Source organism: Rhineura floridana, chromosome 4, assembly GCF_030035675.1.
Source record: "Rhineura floridana isolate rRhiFlo1 chromosome 4, rRhiFlo1.hap2, whole genome shotgun sequence".
Classification (NCBI taxonomy): Eukaryota; Metazoa; Chordata; class Lepidosauria; order Squamata; family Rhineuridae; genus Rhineura; species Rhineura floridana.
In genome coordinates this window covers 119443256-119462248 of record NC_084483.1, presented here as the reverse complement: position 1 = coordinate 119462248, position 18993 = coordinate 119443256, and positions in this window count along the sequence as shown.

Sequence of the window (18993 nt, the reverse complement as noted above, 5' to 3'; positions counted from 1 at the left end):
CAAGGAAAGAGATTAGGAGTGGGACCAGGGCAGGTGGAGAAGAGGTTTTTTATTATTATTATTTTCCTTGCATGCTATAGTCTCAGTGAACAGCTTGGGGGGGGTAGAGGGGGACTGGACCATGACATGGGTAGCTGATTTTTGTTAAGCAAACACTGGTGTTGGAGACCTGAGCTGGATTGGATCCATGACATGGGAGGAGGAGTGTTTTAAACCTTTGCTGCTGCGGTGGTCCTGATTGGAATCAGCACATGTACACCCCTCATGTCTGCAATTCACAGTGGGAAGAAAACTCCCAATTGGAACTTTCTTCCCTTTATGAGTAGCAGTATGTGTATATGTATGTGTGAGAGTGAGTGAGTGGGGAATTCAGATTTTGATCACACAAGAAGCAAAGGCTTAAAGCCTTCTTCCATTCATGTCATGGCCCCAAACTTTTTTACCCTCCTGTACTGCACGTTAGTTTTGTGTTGCATAGCTGCTTTTTGTTAAACTTTGTGACAAATGTCACATTGAGTTTGTCCCTGAGTTGATGAAAGGTGAGATATAAGCATAAAGATTAATCTCTATAAGGTGTAAGCCAAAATTCAACAGAATACTGCAGCAGTGAGGGCTATAATCTGGAAATTACAAGCAATGGATCAGAACATGTCAATCAGTTCTTAGGACAGGTATGCCTAAATCTTTGAGGCCTTCAACACTCCCATGATAGAGTCTCTCACCTGTCTTTAGGAGATCTTTAGAGTGCTTCATAACGGATCAAATGCAAAAGGGAGGGAGAGGGGGAACCACAAGATCCAAAGGGGGTGAATGAGTAATTCATGTAGTTCCATCATCATCTAATTATCCTCAGAAATCTTTAGAGAAGATGATCAAACATATCCAGTTTCACTTCCTACTGTGTCTATGATGATTAGCTTTTTTTGCCTCTAGAAAATAAATACTTGATAGATTTTTGTTTTAAGTGACTAAAAGAGAGGAAGATTTATTTAGTACTGAGTGCTCCATTACATCTTTTTCCAGATTCTGTAATTCAGTCTTTTGCAAATGAATTGCTGGAACAATTTCTTACAAAGAAGTCAACAGTTTCTTCTCGTCAGACCATGATAAGTATGTCATCGTTACTATAGCTGTGCTTCTTAAGTAGGACTGCCGGGGATCTTGCTGCAAAGTTCTGCCTGCACTTAAGAATAATTCCTTTTGAGTTGATATGTATTGGTTCTAGTTAAGACACATGGTAAAAATGTACGGCTTATGTCCAGAGTGTTTTTCTTCTGGCTGATTTGCTGAAGAGCAAAACAGGATAAACATAAGAAAATCTCCACTGAGTCAGGCCAAAGACCCATCTAGTTCAACAACTTATTCTCACAGTGGCCAACCAGATGCCTATAGGAAGCTCAAAAGCAGGACCTGGGTGAAACAGTACTGTCTCCACTTGCCGTTCCCAGAATCTGGTGTGTGGAGGCATATTGCTTCTGACAGTGGAGGCAGAGCATAGTCATCATGGCTAATAGCTAATAAGAGCATAAACTCTTATTACGTTATACTCTCCTTCACAGAAAAACCAGATTCCAAGTGTGCCAGATTTTTCACTTAAACTTCAATCTATTATGCTTCTACTTTTATCTGTCCAAAATGTTCTCTTAATCCCTGGATCTAATAATAAGTGACTGAGCTCTTTGGTATCGCATGGGTGTCAGTGAAAGGCAATTTGATCATGTGAAACAGTTTGACACACGTGCAGATATGGTTAACCAAGACAAAATGATAGAATACAACAACAGAGGTCGCATGGAACTTTTTTCTCTCAGTTTTAAGGTGATTCTGCTATTTAGCTCCCCCTGACTGCTACTGCCAACATTTCTGTAAAAGAACTTAATGGATTTGATCATCTGCATCAGGACTGTGGAGAATAGTGTGGTGACTGAATTGCTCCTCAATCTCCTGTAAAATCAGCGAGTTCCGTTTTGAACTTTCACTGAGCCCAAAATTCATAAAAACCATAATACAGCACCATCAAATCCATTAGAACTCTTAAGAACATAGGAAACTGCCTTATCCTGAGTCAAGTTATTGGTCCATTTAGCTCAGTATTGTCTACAGTGGCAGTGGCTCTCCAGGATTCCATACAAGTGTCTCTCCTAGTCCTACCTGGAGGTGCTGGGGACTAGACTTGGGCCTTCTGTATGCAAAGCATATGCTCTTCTACTAAGTTATGGCCCTTCCCCTCTGGGTTACAGTTTTTTTGTAAAAAAAGCGAAGATCAAATCTTGTTCCTGTTTATCCTCTGAGATCAGTCAAGGAGGCTCATTTTTGTACCCTGCCTATGTCCACCCAACAGTTGTTGGGAATATTTGAGACACCCTTCTCCATGGCTGTGCCAAGTTGTTGAGCTCCCTCCTTGATGTCCTTCCATCGCCTCTTTAAGATATTTTAATTCCAGCAAGAATTTAACTTGTTGGCTTTCATTTTGCTTTGGTTCTTGATCTGCTATTCTGCTGTGTTTAATTCTGTTTCAGTTTTTTTAAGAAAAATATGGTTTTCATTTACTTAATTTAGATTGCTAGCTCCCTTGGGCACTTTTTTAAAAGTACGAAGGAGGGATTGATAAAATAAATATAAATCATTTGTCTTGGGGAGCAATTCTAATAGTACAGAGCTAGAGCAAGTATGTGTGGGCCGTGAATGACTCAAGAAGACCTGGATTATAATTAAAAAGCAAAAGGAAATCACAATTTATATGGCATTTAAAAGGTAAAAAGGACAGAAATCTAAAAATGCAAAAGGCATAGATGAAGAGCCTCTGCCAGTTAGGACAATACTGAGCAAGATGGATCTGACTTGCTATAAGGCTGCTCCCTGTGTTCCATTGACAAAAGAACCACCTCACTTATTTGAATATTTCTGCAGAACTGAAAACCCCTCCAACCATTTGTATGCAACACATTGCTGTAGGTGTGTTTAAGCCAATATGAGGACTGAACGCAGGAAAGGATTGCATCTCATTAATCGTAAAAGAGTATACAAATGAGTTTTCCAAACCTTACTTAATGTATGACGGTTCAAGGTGGTGGCCTTATCTAGTTACATGATGTGCAATCTATACCTGTGTGAGATCAGACTCTGTGTCCTCTTATAGGAAAATAAATAATACAATCAAAGAAAGTGTTGTAAAGCTGGGAAGAGGGGAGGGGTTTTTGGCTTTAGAAAACTGGTGCTTGTTTGATTAAGCTGACAAACTTTAAAAATCCAGCCAGTTTTCTTCACAAAGACCAGCACAAGAAGGAGAATAGAGTAGGGCTGCAAGGTCAGAAGCATCCTAAACCCTGAGATTTTGGGGCAGGCCATAGTGATGTTACGGGACAGGCCCTAGTGATGTAATTAAGCATCATATATTAAGCATCAGCTACAGTTGCCTGGAGCATACAATCAAAACAAAAACATTTATTTGATTGGAAATTAAGGTATAAATCTTAGCTAAAAGACTGTGTTCCCTGGTCCAGCTAAAGTGATGGAATCATTCCTTCTCCCCTGCTTAAGGAGCCTGGGAAGGTAACATTTAAACTAGTCTACCTGCTTCTGGCAAGAAGGGTTGAAGTGCCCACAGGCCAGGCCAGTCACCAGAAGGCCATTCTAGGAAGAAGGGACCCTAGTGTTGTGGAGATGTTAGATGGGAGCACTCAGAAATAAAAATGGATGCCCCAAAGGCTGCAATTCTAAACACACTTACTAAGGGACTAAGCCCCATAGAACTCAATAGGGCTTACTTCTGAGTAGATATGGTTTGGATTGTACTGTTGGTAAGGCTTGACAAGGGATCCTCTGCAAAGATATCCATATCCAAGCAGGGTTGGCAACTCGCTGCCTGGAATGCCCTGCCCCTGCCTTTCAACATGGCTGCTCCAAACTTCTTTACAGGCTTGACCCTTCACTTCAGAAAGAGGTTTGAGAAATGAGTAAGAGTTAAAAAGATTCTCTACTATTTTCTGTCTACCCTATGGGCTGCTATTAACTCACTTTGACAGCCAACCCAATTACAGTGAGTAATGATTGACAGAGAAAACACACATGGTTTGGTCTACCTTCACAGGCAGTAGCTTGGGAACAACAGCAGTTGCAGCCACACTTCCCAGTATGTGAATTGTCTTTTACCACTATCGGGCAAGAAACAAATCATCATGCAAACAACAAAGTACATCATCAGTGGGTTTAAGGGGGTTGGGCTGAGTGCATGGAACCACTATTGTTGTTTTTATGGATATAAGGGAGTGAGGTTAAAGGTAAATGAAATGCAAATAGAAAAAGAAAATGATAATTTCCTTAATGCAATACTATACCAGCCACAAAAAGATTCCTATGAGTAAGGCAGAAAACTCAGCATATCACAACCAGTCAGGATTCCTAATCAAAAAGCAAAACTAAAAAAATCCTGTCAGCCAGTCAGCCAAGGTCACAGAAATCCCCATGCAGCACAACCTGACCTGGGGGCTGCAATAAGTGCAGAATACTGTGGCACAATTGGTGACATGAGTGAGACCCTATCAGCACATAATGCCCCTGCTCTGAAATCTGTACTGGTTGTCGATTTGCTACCAGGCCAGTCCAAGATGTGCATTCCATGTTACGGGTGCCGCATAGTACTTGTTCTGCTCTTGTAAGAATTTGATCCTTTAGTGTGGCAGCACTTACCCTTTGGAACTCCCTGCCTATTTACATTAGGCAGGAGCTTTCATTGTATTCCTTTTGGCATCCGCTAAAAACATTTTTGTTTATGCAAGCCTACCCATGTAGAAGCTATGGTGTTTTTTAATCTGTTTTTTTAACTCATTGTTGGTTTTATTATTTTGAATGTTTTTAAATGCCTGTCTTTTTCTATTTTTGCCAATAATTTTATTGTTTTAATTCCTTCTGTAAACCGCTTTGTGGTCTTTTTAAAAAATAAAGTGGTGCATAAATGTTGTAAATAAAATACATAAATACATTTTGGAGGCACTGTGGCCCTTGGGTCACTTTCCACTTTTAGGTGCAAAGGAATCTGCTTTATACTGACTCAGGCCATTTGGTACCATGTAGCTCAGTACTGATGACATGGACTAGCATTGGCTGTCCAGGATTCCAGGCAAAAGTCTTTTCCAGAGATTGAATTTTGAACCTTCGCATGCAAAACATATGCCCTGCCACTAAGCTATAGCCCGTCCCCTGTTTAAAAAAGTATCTTGTAAAATTGTTCTTGTCAATTCAGAAATGAATGCACAGCGTGGCAAATCCACACTGTTCATTTAAAGCACATTCAAAATATATTAAAACACAACAAACAAACTATACTTCCCAGGATTCTTTGGAGAAAGTAATGCATGTTAAATGTGAGTTGGATGTGCTTTAAATGTATTGCGTGGATCTACTTCATAAACTTTGCCTGCATGTAAATCATTCTAATTAATTTTTTTAATGGAAACAAACTTTAAAGTTTACTGGATGACCATGGGCTACTCACTATCTCTCAACCTAATCTGCCCCCCAGGATGGAAACAACAGAAGGGGAACATGACAACCCCAAGAAAGAAGGGCACACTTAAAATGTAAAGGAAATCATAATGTACAACTGTAGTGAGAAATCAGATACTTATCGGGACATGGTTTGAAGAAATATTTATATGAGCATGACTGTCTAAGATGTTGCAACCTGTAAAGATATTTATAGTGCAATCCTATGCATGTTTACTCAGAAGCAAGTTCCAATGTATTCAATGAGGCTTACTCAAACAGGAAGAGTGCACAGAACTTCATCCTCAAGTGATAAGGAACCCAAGCCAAAATTCACTCACCCAAGCCAAAATTAAGCTGTTTTGCAACTGTTTTATACTTGGTTTTTATGGTTATTGGATTTTAAAGAGATTTCTTGTTGTAAGCTGCCTTGGTTTCCGATGAGCAACCCTACCTCACAGGGATGTTGGAAAGACTCCATGTACACACACATTGGAGATGTAAAATACATACACCCCATATAATAGTTTATTGTCAAAACCAGTTGGTCATTGCAGAACATTTTAAAAAATTGTATTAGTTTCCCACATAGTAAAAGCAGTGACACCTAAGTAAGTCCTGCCTAATTGCTTTAAAAATAGGATTGGAGCGGAAGAAAAAGATTTACAACACAAATACAGTCCTTTGCTCAAAAGTCCCATTGATTTACAGCACAATGGCTACTCAAAAGTAAGTCCTATTGAATTCAGTGGGGTTTACTCCTAGTATGTGGGATTAGCATTGCAGTGTTAGTCTCAGAAAAGCGAGCATAGGATTGAAGATTCATATTGGGAAGGTTTTCATAACACTGCCCTCTTCTGGTCTTCAGAACTGCCCAGAAAAATTTAACTCACCCGGAGACCCAGAGAGAACTCAAAAAATCCAGAGTCTCCAGGCAAACACTGGATACTTGGCAACCCTAGAATAGAGAGAGTGTGTGCTAGAGGCACAGGAAGAGATAATGCAAAACAAAAGAAAGTCTGAAGTGCAAGAGAGGAGTACAGAAAGGAACATCCTCTCCGTGGACCTAGAAGGATGACAGAAACCAGAGAAAAGCATCCTGGGCCTGGTTGAGGAGGGCAACCCAGTTGCCATGGAATAACCCACAAGGATGATTGTGGATACAATTTTTATTGAGGGCCAGGTGACCAAGTCTGGGTTTTCTTAATGTCAAACAAAAGGGGGCGAGCCACCCTTACAGAAATATAACGAAGGGTCTTTGTATACTGCACATGTGTTCTGTATGAAGGAAGGTCAGCAGGAGTGTGTGTTGAAGAACAAACATTATCTCTACCAAACATATAGAAGCAATGAGAGGAGGAAGAGGAGAAATAAAGCATGAGGTTTAGAAGAGAAACTGAAATGATCCATCCTGGCAGATTCTATCAAGCAGGTATCCACATAGTTCATAAAATGTCCATTGTGTACCGCTTTATGTTATGTCCATATTCTTGTCACTCAGCCTGCAAGGTTTCAAGTGCTGAGTGATGGCTGCTCAGGAAGAGGCATAACTATAATAATTGCAAGAGTGTAAATCCATTGTAAGGGAGAAAAATGCAGTGATTTGGAAACTCTGTGAATGTTGACAGAATCTACGATACCATACGTTGACACTGGCCACTGGAGTGTGCAAATCAGATGGGCTCCATATGTGCTATAAAGCAGAGACAATCCAAAGTCCATGCTGCATCATGGTCCAATAACTGGACACCACAAGCACTTATGCTAAAGATATGAAGAGTACTTATTTTTACACTGGCCTGTCATCCTTCATGTCCAGCCTCACGGCACCTTCCTGCCATCACCTAGGAAGATGAGCGGGCCTTTTCCTCCAGTGGCTAAGCTGCACCACAGTATGCTCCCATCTGAAATATGAGCCATAATGTACAATTGTGGTGAGGAGGATGCTCTGCAGTTGTCCTTTTAGGCAGAAGAGGTGGGAATGTCATGCCTATAATGTCATGGGTATTTTTTTCAAGAGCCTCCCTAGTCCGCCTCAACTCAACCCTTTGTTTGTTGCCTGAGGTGAAAATTGCTTTGTGCTTTTCATTATTGTTGTATAGAAAAAAATCATCTATTAGGGGACAATAGCTTTGGGGGGGGCAGTTTCAACTAGGGAAACAGCATAGGGGAAAGGTTAGAAATAATCCTTCTCTGCATTGCTGCACTGATCAAATTCAGATGCAAATCTAAGTCCCATTTTAAAGGTTTTTTTTTTTTTAAGTGGGGGATTTGATCGTGGATCTTGTGCCTCACATGTAGTTCAGGCTTCTGATGAGAATTGATGGCTACACTATATGCTTACAGTAGTGTATTTTTCTCTAACATAGTCTGCTTCTGTATTTGTAAATAAAGCAAATATAAGTGGGACCTACAACAAAATGTTGCAGTGTGGAGTGCTCCAGTTTACTGTTCGAGTAAGCATTCCATGGCCGCTGAGCATGCTCAGACTGTATTGGCTTGTTTGGGGGCACCCCCTTAGGTTTTCCCCCTTAAATATGTTTTGACTTCTGCAAACATGAAAGTCCCCCTAAACCCACTAACACCACCCTTTTGTGCATGGATGGTGTCAGTTAGGCCACTTAAGGAACAGCACTCACACCTGAACACTGGAAACAGAGTGAATGATGGGGTGTAGAAAGGTGGGAGATATTAAAATACAGGCTCTGAATTCAAACCATTTTGAATTGTCAATGCTTCTCAGAATGTCAGGTTGTTCCCCTACCTCAAACTGAAGAATATTCTTCCTGCTGCTACTATGATTTGTGAGTGACCCTGTTAGAGTGCTTTGACCCTGTTACCCTTCAAATGTGAAATTTCAGAGTTGACACCTGTTCTGTGTTTAAATGAGCTGGATCCTTTGGGGTTTTGTTGCTGTTTGTCACCTGATCAGTTCTGCTGTAAAGGAAGCACATTTAGAATGAATCAATATATGCAGATGAGCCAGAAGCTGACTGTTCAGCTGGGGGAAAAGTACCTTCAGGTTCTTTCAGATGGTTGCACTTTGTGCAGCACTTTCAAATGTTCAGGTAGATGCCCTTTATGCAAAATAAGTGCACTGCATAACTCATGGCAAGCAAAGAGGGTACATTCAGGTGTGTTTTGGAGGGGGGACTTACTGGGACTTTGTCCCGTTACTTTTTCCGCAGCTGGCCCCTCCAATCCACCAGCCACTCACACACATACACCAGGGCGAAGGAGGAGGCAGGAGGGGAGGAGGCCCCTCAGCCAAACCATACAGCAGAGGCTTCTGCAAAGCTTCTCTGAGCAGGTGGAGGAGCAAAAGGCAGAGGAGGTGCAACTCTGCGGGTCAAGAGACAGGCTGCCAGCAGAAACTGGTGAAAAATCTGCTTACTTCTGGGGGGGGGAGAATTAAGCACATATTTGCCCACCCCAGCCTACAGCCTGTCTCTTGCCCAGCAGTGTGGCTCTTCCTCTTCCTACTTCCTGGGCTGGCACTCCTGGGGAGGATATTGCTGTGGCCGCCGCTGTATGGATGTGCAAGGGGGGGGTCCTGCCTCCTCCTCCTCCTCCTTCTCCATGGTAGCTGGGTGGTAGTAGTGGCAGATCTGTAGCAGTGCAGTGTGAGTGTGTATGTGTGTGTATGTGAGGAAGGTGGCGTGAAGGGACGCTGCACTTGAGAGAAGTTCACACGAGGATGATGGAGGTGAGAGAAGGCAGTTGTGACCCCAGGTATGACTAATTTGACTTCAAACCACCCAGCCTAGGAAGGCATTGGATGTTGTGATTGCTTCTTGGGTTTTTTACCTGATCTCAGAGATGATGGATCAGTTCAGGTTTCAGAAGAGGAGGAGGGGCACATTAGTTGCAAAGCATTCAAAGGGGATGAAGAATTGTGCCCTTTCTCTCCCTTGAAAGAAGAGGCTTTAGAAGTTTGTCAGATCTTCCCACCTTCTCCCTCCTCCGATTCCCTCCCCCCATGGATCCGAAAGTATTTCTGATGCAGAGCATTATAATTTGCAAACGCAGAAGGAAAATGGGTGCTTCTTGCCTGAGTTTGAGCAACAGATTATTATATGAGCAACAGATTATGCAAAGTGACATCTTTCCTTCTCTGTCAAACTCTGCCCGGCCAAAATTCTCTCTCCCTCTCTCATTAACAAACCTAGGCCAGGGGCGGATTATCCATTAGGCTTAGTAGGCTGAAGCCTAGGGGCCCGGAGCTCTTGGGGGCCTATGGGGCACTGGCCCGAGGGCTCCTGGAGCTACAGAGAGCCCTCCGCTCTCCTTCCATGATCCGTGGAAGCAGGACAGGAGCCGTGGATTGCGGGACAAGAGCTTCCGAACCACTCGCCATCCCCCCGCTTCACTTACCGTTTTCTCCGCTGTTTTTTGCAGTTTGCCATCAATCAAGATGGTGGCCGAGGTTTCCCTAAGGGGCTGAAGCCTCTGCCACCATCTTGGTTGATGGCACGCATGTGTGCCTAAGAGGAGAAGGGGGGCCCAAACACCAATCAGCCTAGGGGCCCTCCTCAGCTTAATCCGGCCCTGACCTAGGCTGCAATCCAGTACACACTTACCTGCTGGGAGTAACTTCCATTGAATCCAAAGGACCTTATTTCTGAGTAGACATGTACTGGATTGCAGCCTTAATCTGCTCCCTGTGGGGAATGGATGCTGCTGCTGTAGGAGGAGCAAATGAGAAACCAATTTTCTCAGACAGGAAGGCAACAACACCAATTTGTTAAAGCTAGCTTGGTTTACTTGGGAGTAAGCTTCATTGATCACAGTGGGGCTTGCTTCTGAGTAAACATGCAAATGATTGGGTTGCATGATACTGTAGCAGATTTACCTTGATAAAATAGGTTCTTAATTTCTTTCTTTGGCTGGATTGTATGACAAGATTAGAGATAAAAAGAATGATAGTTAAAGAATGATTGTTAAATAATTCATGTGAGTTAAGGTCATTTTATTATTTATTTATTTGTTTGTTTGTTTAATTTGTATCCTGCCCTTCCTCCCAGCAGGAGCCCAGGGCAGCAAACAAGGCACTAAAAACACTTTAAAACATCATAAAAACAAATCTTAAAATACATTAAGACAAAACAGTGTTAAAAACATTTTAAAAACGTTAAAAAAGGGTTAAAAACATTATTAAAAACATATTAAGCAATTCTGACACAGACACAGACTGGGATAGCTCTCAACTTAAAAGGCTTGTTGAAAAAGAAAAGTCTTCAAAAGGCGCCGAAAAGATAGCAGAGATGGTGCCTGCCTAATATTCAAGGGGAGGGAATTCCACAGGGTAGGTGCCACCACACTAAAGGTCCATTTCCTATATTGTACAGAACGAACTTCCTGATAAAATGGTATCTGCAGGAGGCCCTCACCTGCAGAGCACAGTGATCAACTGGGTAGGTAAGGGATAAGACGGTCTTTCAGGTATCCTGGTCCTGAGCTGTATAGAGCTTGTACACCAAAACTAGAACCTTGAACTTGGCCTGGTAGCAAATGGGCAGCCAGTGCAATCCTTTCAGTAGAGGGGTGACATGTTGGCGATACCCTGCTCCAGTGAGCAGTCTCGCCACCACACTTTGCACCAGCTGCAACTTCCGGACCAACCTCAAGGGCAGCCCCACATAGCGTGCATTATAGTAATCCAGCCTGGAGGTTACCAGTGCGTGGACAATAATGGTCAGGCTATCCCAGTCCAGAAACAGCCACAGCTGTCTCACCAGCCGAAGCTGGTAAAAGGCACTCCTAGCCACTGAGGTCACCTGGGCCTCTAGCAACAAAGCTGGGTCCAGGAGCACCCCCAGGCTACGGACCTGCTCTTTCAGACAGAGTACGACCCCATCCAAAGCAGGCAACTGACCAATTATCCGAACTCAGGAACCACCAACCCACAGCGCCTCCGTCTTGCTAGGATTCAGACTCAGTTTATTGGCCCTCATCCAGCCCACCACCGAGTCCAGGCAGCGGTCCAGGGCTTGCACGGCCTCTCCTGATTCAGATGTCATGGAGAAATAGATCTGGGTATCATCAGCATACTGCTGACACCTTGCCCCAAATCTCCTGATGACTGCTCCCCAGGGCTTCATATAGATGTTAAACAGCATGGGGGACAAGATGGTACCCTGCGGCACCCCACAGCACAGCTGTCAGGGAGCCGAAAGACAGTCACCCAATGCTATTCTCTGAGAATGACCCTGGAGATAGGATCGGAACCACTGTAAAACAGTGCCTCCACTACCCATCTCACCAAGTTGTCCCAGAAGGATACCATGGTCAATGATATCAAAAGCCTCTGAGAGATCAAGTAAGAATAACAGGATTGCACTCCTATCCTAGTTGGTCATCTCATTTCTGTGGTACCTTTTCTCTACTTCTGCTGCCTAATGAGATGCAAGAGAGTTGCCCCTGGACAGTTGTGAGTGTGGCACAGTAGTTGTGAGTGCTGGATTGTCAGGTCCCAGTCAGGGGAGTCCTCACCAGAGGAGTCCTCGTCAGAGGAAGACCAGGAACCTTTGGTCTTAGACCCAGCCCTGGCTCAGGCTCCAGCTTGCCTTTTACCTGTGTTGCTTAAAGGCTGCTTGGCTTCTGACCCTGATTCTTGCCTGATCCCCTTGGATTTGAGATAGGCTCTGGACTCTGACTTTGGATTGACCCTGAATATTGCCCTTGTCCTGCCCTCAGTTGTGTTTCTGCTGTGGAGTCTCTTACCTCCTTAGGGAGCCTGGTGAGAACAGGCCATGGACTTAAAACTGGGGTCCAAATTCTCAATTAGTTGGGTGACCTGGAGCCAGTTACTCTCTCCCCCCTCCCCGCTTTCTCTAAGCTTCACCTAAAATGAAAGGGAAAAGCCACCTCATAAACCACCTTGCAGAACAAAAAAGAAAACAAACCACTTTAGAAAAAATCCCTAAGGGGAGACAAAAATCAGAAATAGCCCAATGAGAAGAACTGAGCATGCTCAGTGGCAACAGAATGTTAAAAAATGGAAACCTGGTGGGGTAAAGAGGGTGGGAATAATCTGGAAAACAGCATGGCTGGTCACTCAGGCACACATTCTGAACAGGAGAACCCCTGTAACATTTTGTTGCAGCTCTCACTTGTTCATGTTATTTTTTAATGTAGGAAAATAGTGTTGTAAGAGCTGATGTAATGAAAATCCTTGGTCATAAAAATACTGGAAACCTGGATGGATGGATGGATGGATTAAGAACCTAATACTGCTGAAAATGCATGGGCCAGTTCTCATACATAAAGGGAAGTATTACATTAAGGAGATTTTCTGTTTTGGTTAGCCTTCTGTTTTTGGGTTTGTGTGGTCTTGCAGCCATTGGCAATGTCTAGGCAAGGCCTAATTATACAGCCACAAGAGTTGCTGTATACTATAGCCACCATGGATTTTTCACATTCCGCAATGTTGAAAATACCCCCATGCCATTCTGATGCTTTCCATAAGCTCATTTCAAAACAAAACATTACAAAATGTATAGTCCTGAACTCAGAAGCGCTTGCTTAACTACCCTGTCAATTTTCATGGAGATACACAAAACAGTCAGAGAGAATCAAGAGTTCAAAGTGTACCTATCGTAACCATGACTGCATGGGAGTAAATCCCATTGAACTCAATAAGCATGCAAATGATCAGATCTGCCTTTCCCTCTCCTCTCCCTGACTCCTCCCTTCTTCCTCCTCCACTGCCCACTCCAGCCCTCCCTCCCTCTGCTCCTCCTCCCCCCCATGGTCAGTTTTACATATGCTAAGCATGATTGCATGGGAGTAAATCCCATTGAACTCAATAAGCATGCAAATAATCAAGCATCCCCTCCCTGTCCCCTCCCCTCCCCCTCCTGCCTGCTCCCCTCCCCTCCTCCCCTCTGGCTTTCCTCCCCTCCGGCTTTCCTCCCCTCCCACCTCCTCCCCATATGCTCAGAGGCACATGTTACCAAATTCTTCCAAGCTACGGTGAAAGACCAATCCAAATTATGTTTGCATTTTTACCAATTTGTAGGGCAGTCCAATATCTCAGAGAGGAGGTCAGGTCTCCTGCTCCCCTGGTGCATTCACTATAGCTGCCCAAGTTCCCTGCCTTTGAAAGTTTGATAGAAATATCTGTTGGCTATATGTATGTTTTTAAACCCCAGGTTTTTTTTTGCCTGTTTGTGAATAACATTGTGGTAGCTGAGCATCAGCTGTAACAGGACTGAACAGCTCTGGTGAGGGGCCATTAGTTGTACTCTAAATTATTTGTTTGTAGTTAGGCATATCTGTTTTGACCACTATGCAGAAGATGGGGTTTCTTTCCACTTCTATAGCATGTTTTATAGTATGATCATGTGGCTTCTTATCCTGTGAGTACTTGAGCGTCTATTAAAACTGCAAACAGTAGTTCTTTTTACAGGAACTGTTCCAGCAGAGGGCAGTGATAGACTCATGACTGATATCTTGTGTACTGTCAGGATGTATGGACCACTTCAGACACTATGTTTTTGTGTGTTTATGATGAGAGTTGAGAAGCATTTCTTCTTATGGGAAAGAATCATAGCACATGGTAGAACATCTGCCTTGTATGCAGAAGGTCCCAGGTCCAATCTTTGGCATTTCCTGTACAATTTTTTTTACCCTAGCAGCATTTAAAATAAGGTGTCATTTTTGGAGACAAATATGAAATAGTTGATCTTCAGTTCTGATTCCAACTGTTTCGTACATAACAAAATGAAACAAACAACCCCGCCTATTCTAGCACCAATCTATGCCACTCCTTTAAAATTAAAACATTTGCCTGATATGCTGGCAACATTAAGAATTAATTCTCTTGAATCTATGTGCCGCCTTGTTCTGTTAACCACAGTTCATAATCTCCCCCTCTCTCTCCTGCAGCAGGCCTTGGCCCTTTGGTACAGTTTGTGACAGACTTATTGCTACTTATTGCTACATTGTGTCTGTGTGCACTTACAGGCCACAACCCCCCTGTATCTTTGTGCCTATAAAAATTACAGCCCTGCATTGTTTTGGATACCTGCTGATGTTACACTATCTCTTCACGGCTGCCACCATTGATACTGTTTCCCAACCTTGGTATATGCCCTGCCCACCCTTCTGGTCTGTGAAACCCAGTCAAGGATCAGGCATTTTGATAAACCAAGAACTATTTATTTATTTACACAGGGAATAACAAGATTACTTAAAGGTTCAGTCAACATGCATGGGGTTTCATAAGATGTGTTACTCTTTATATTTCTTAGTCATAATAACCTGCCTCACTACTCACCTAAACCCAATCCACCCTTCCAACACCCAGAACTAACAACTCTCCAAAAAACCCTCTCAAAACTCCAGCCCTCTCACCACTGTCATCCTCCCATTTATACTTTCAGACACCCAGCTGCTCAGCCAATCATCATACAACACTCATCAACTTTCCAACCCATGTACTCCCCCCCTCACTCAGTCTACTTACCACATATACTCTATAAACCTGCACTTACCATATTTACAGTAATTACATTTACAGGGGCATCACACTCACCACAACACACAAAGGTGAGGAAAGGAAAGGAAGCCCACACAATACAGCAGCCATATAGCTCCCCTGGGCAGGGCTTTGTACAGAGTGCATACAGTCCTCCCTGAAGGAAAGATTCTTTCACAAGCAGCCAAAGGAAGGGACAGAGATATACAATAAGGGCAGCAACACACTGTTGGGCCAGTTCCAGTGTGTCTTCACTGCTCTTTTCTGAAAACAGAGGCACATGACACTAGTATAACTTGGCCCCTTTTTACTCTAAAGCTTTGTCGGATTAGCCTGAGTGGTGTTGTGTGTTTTTAATCAGCTTCAGACAGATTTTGCAACTGGTTGGTTTGTTTTTCAGTGGTGGCCAATGGAAATGCTTTGCTGTAGGCTCATGCAGAGTCAGTGATTGGCCCAACACTTTGGGGTATTCACACTTTACTCTGTACCCGGATACAAGCCCTCTGTACCCGGATACAAGCCCTCTGTACCTGGGTTCACCTGCACTTGAGAAAGAATCTACACGTGGTGATTTGAAAAATCACCATGTGTACCAGTACCCTGAAGAAAGAGGTCTTTTGTTCACGCGTTGACTCTCCCTGCATGCTATCTACGTGGAGTTGATTGTGAGCAATTAGGTTTCCTCCCAGGGGGAGAGCCTGAGGCTCTGTTCTAGCAGCTGCTGCTGCTGCCAATCAGAAATGAGCTCTAGGAAATGTCAATTGCTGGAACCATGGAGCGGAAAAGAGGAATAAGGCTAAAATAGAGGCAAAGGCAAGAAAGAGAGAAAGGAGACCAGCCTGAAGCAGAGTTTCTGCATGCTGGCAATGAATGAGCTTGAGGGAGGGACAGAAAAAACAGGAGTGGTGGGAGCTTTGGAGAATTCACATTGCAATTTTTAAAAAAAAGTCTACTCAGAAGTAAGTCCCATTGAGTTCAGTGGGGCTTACTCCCAGGTAAGTGGAGTTAGGAGTGCCTAAAAACATAACAGACTCTGTCAGGGAAGCTAGGGCTAGGAATAGACTGTCTAAACTGTTAATTTTAAATAAAATTAAGTTTGTTTTACAAACTTAAATGGAGTTCAAGCCTCTTGTGGTCTCAGACAAGGAAAAATTGCTGTCCTGAAAGAAGGCAAAAGGATGCAGGGAAGCAGCTTCTGAGGACTCACACTGTAATGCTAAAAATATCTACTCAGAAGTAAGTCCCACTTCCTTCAGTGGAGCTTACTCTCAGGTAAGGGGAGTTAAGATTGCCTAAAAAAAGCACTCCCTGTCAGGAAAGCTAGGCATGGATTGTCTAAATTGTTAGTTTTTTTTAAAGTTTGGTTTACATTCACAATGCAATCTAACCATGCATACTCTAAAGTAAATCCCATTCTGTTCAATGGGACTTACTCCCAGGTAAGAAGGGTTAAGATTCCAGCTCTAAAGAAGAAACAGTTTGGGAGGGGGCAGAGAAAGAGAGGAAAGATGTCTTCAGAACTTTAAAAAAATGTTTTTAAAGATGTTTTGTTTTAATGTATTTTAAAGTCTGTTTTTATGATGTTTTAAAGTGTTTTTAGTGCTTTTGTTTGCTGCCCTGGGCCCCTGCTGGGAGGAAGGGCAGGAAATAAATCAAATAATAAATAAATAGAGTTTGTCTATGTCTCTGCTCACAGTATAATCCTAGCCATATTTACTCAGATGTAAGTCCCACTGAGCTCAATGGGACTTACTCCCAGGTAAGTGGGGTTGGGATAAGATTGCAGCATCACTTTGAGTGGAATTTAGAAAGAGGTGAAAGCACAGCAGAGAGGTAATAGAGAAAAGCTTGGGGGGGACCCTAAGACTCTGAAGCAGAGCTTGTGTGGTCCCTCTGGGCTCAAACATATGAAAATTGCTATCTTGAGAGAAGGTGGAAGGATGTACCAGTAATCTAGTAAAGGGGGTGGGGAGAAACTAGGAATTTGATGTCACAGTGCAATCCTAATCATGTCTACTCAGAAGTAAGTTCCACTGGGTTTAATGGGGCTTACTACTGAAGTGAAACTGAACATAGAATTGCAAATTTAATATTTAAATTCAATTATTTCATTTAAATATTATGTTTTATCAATAAATATTAGAATATTTATAATAAGTGCTAAATGTTCAATGTGTCATCATGTGACTCTTGTTGTTGCTTCCTATGGAGTAGCACAGCTGCTCTTCAGGATTGTGCCACAAATGGATTCCAAAAAGTCTGCTTCAAACTTGCTCCAAATCCGTGACATGTAATGAATAATAGCTGCAGTCACAACTGCAATAGTAAAATAACTTAATAGCTAGGTAACACATTGCTCAGAAATGATTGTTGTTGTTATGTGCCTTCAAGTCGATTACGACTTATGGAGACCCTATCAATCAGCAACCTCCAAGACCATCTGTCATGAACCACCCTGCTCAGATCTTGTAAGTTCAGGTCTGTGGCTTCCTTTATGGAATCAATCCATCTCTTGTTTGGCCTTCCTCTTTTTCTACTCCCTTCTGTTTTTCCCAGCATTATTGTCTTTTCTAGTGAATCATGTCTTCTCATGATGTGTCCAAAGTATGATAACCTCGGTTTCATCATTTTAGCTTCTAGTGACAGTTATGGTTTAATTTGTTCTAACACCCAATTATTTGTGTTTTTTGCAGTCTATGGTATGCACAAAGCTGTCCTCCAGCACCACATTTCAAATGAGTTGATTTTTCTCTTATCCGTCTTTTTCACTGTCCAACTTTCACATCCATACATAGAGATCGGGAATACCATGGTCTGAATGATCCTGACTTTAGTGTTCAGTGATACATCTTTGCATTTGAGGACCTTTTCTAGTTCTCTCACAGCTGCCCTCCCCAGTCCTAGCCTTCATCTGATTTCTTGACTATTGTCTCCATTTGGGTTAATGACTGTGCCGAGGTATTGATAATCCTTTACTATCAGAAATGATAGTAATCAATAAATAAGAGAAACTTTGGGTAATAGTTATCCCTTGTGTCTTAACAACATAATCCTGAACAGATTTACTCAAAAGTAACTTTCACTGTTCAGTGGTGCTTACTCTCAAGTAAATATGCACAGGATTGCAGCTTTAATTTTATTTAATGCCTTGTTTCCTTTATATTTCAACTTTCCTGCAAAGAGTTCAGTGTGACATACATGGTCCTGCACCTCCTCAATATATCCTCAGAATAACCCTGTGAGGTGTTTTAGGCTGAGAAGGTGACTAGCCCAAAAGTCACCTAGTGAGTTTCATGGCTGAATGAGGATTTGAACCGAACCCAGACCTCCCAGGCCCTAGTCCAACAGTCATCGCTGTACCTCACTGGCTTGCACAGAACCTGCACACTACAGTACCTCTATAAAGCACAATATAAATTACCCTAATGTACCTTTCTTTCCTGCTCTTTTAAAACTTATTGAAATCAACAGTAATGTAAATGCTGTTGTGTGCTTTACATTTCCTCCTAAAGGTCAAGAGAGAGAAATATAGTCAGGACTCTTCCAATAATTTGATGGCATAGGTCAGCAGTGACACATGGCGGGAGCAGAATGGCAGTGGCACTAAGAGGGCAAGGTTGAGGGTACTTTGGTGGAAGGCAGCAGCAGCCTGCAAGTGTGTGCTCACCTGCTGCAGGATGGCAGTGCCACCAGCCCTGAATGTGCAGGCACCTTGCCCCATCCCCATTCAGTGGGTGGCACTGCTGCCATCACCAGGAGACCACTGCAATTGCAGAGTCTGGTATCTGCCCTGCGTTTTACTAGAACCCCAAGAGCCACTAACTACAGCCAGCTGCAAAAGACACATGTCTAGTATGAAAGAATGCGATGTCTCTGAGATGTTGCTGAGCACAGGATTATCAGAACTGAGATCAGCTCACAGTCTTTCCACACATAGATCTATTCCTAGTTTCCACAAGCACTCTTAATTTCAGTTGTCAAGTTTCCAGACAGGTGTGTGTCCTTTTGTTGCTATTGTTAAACAACTG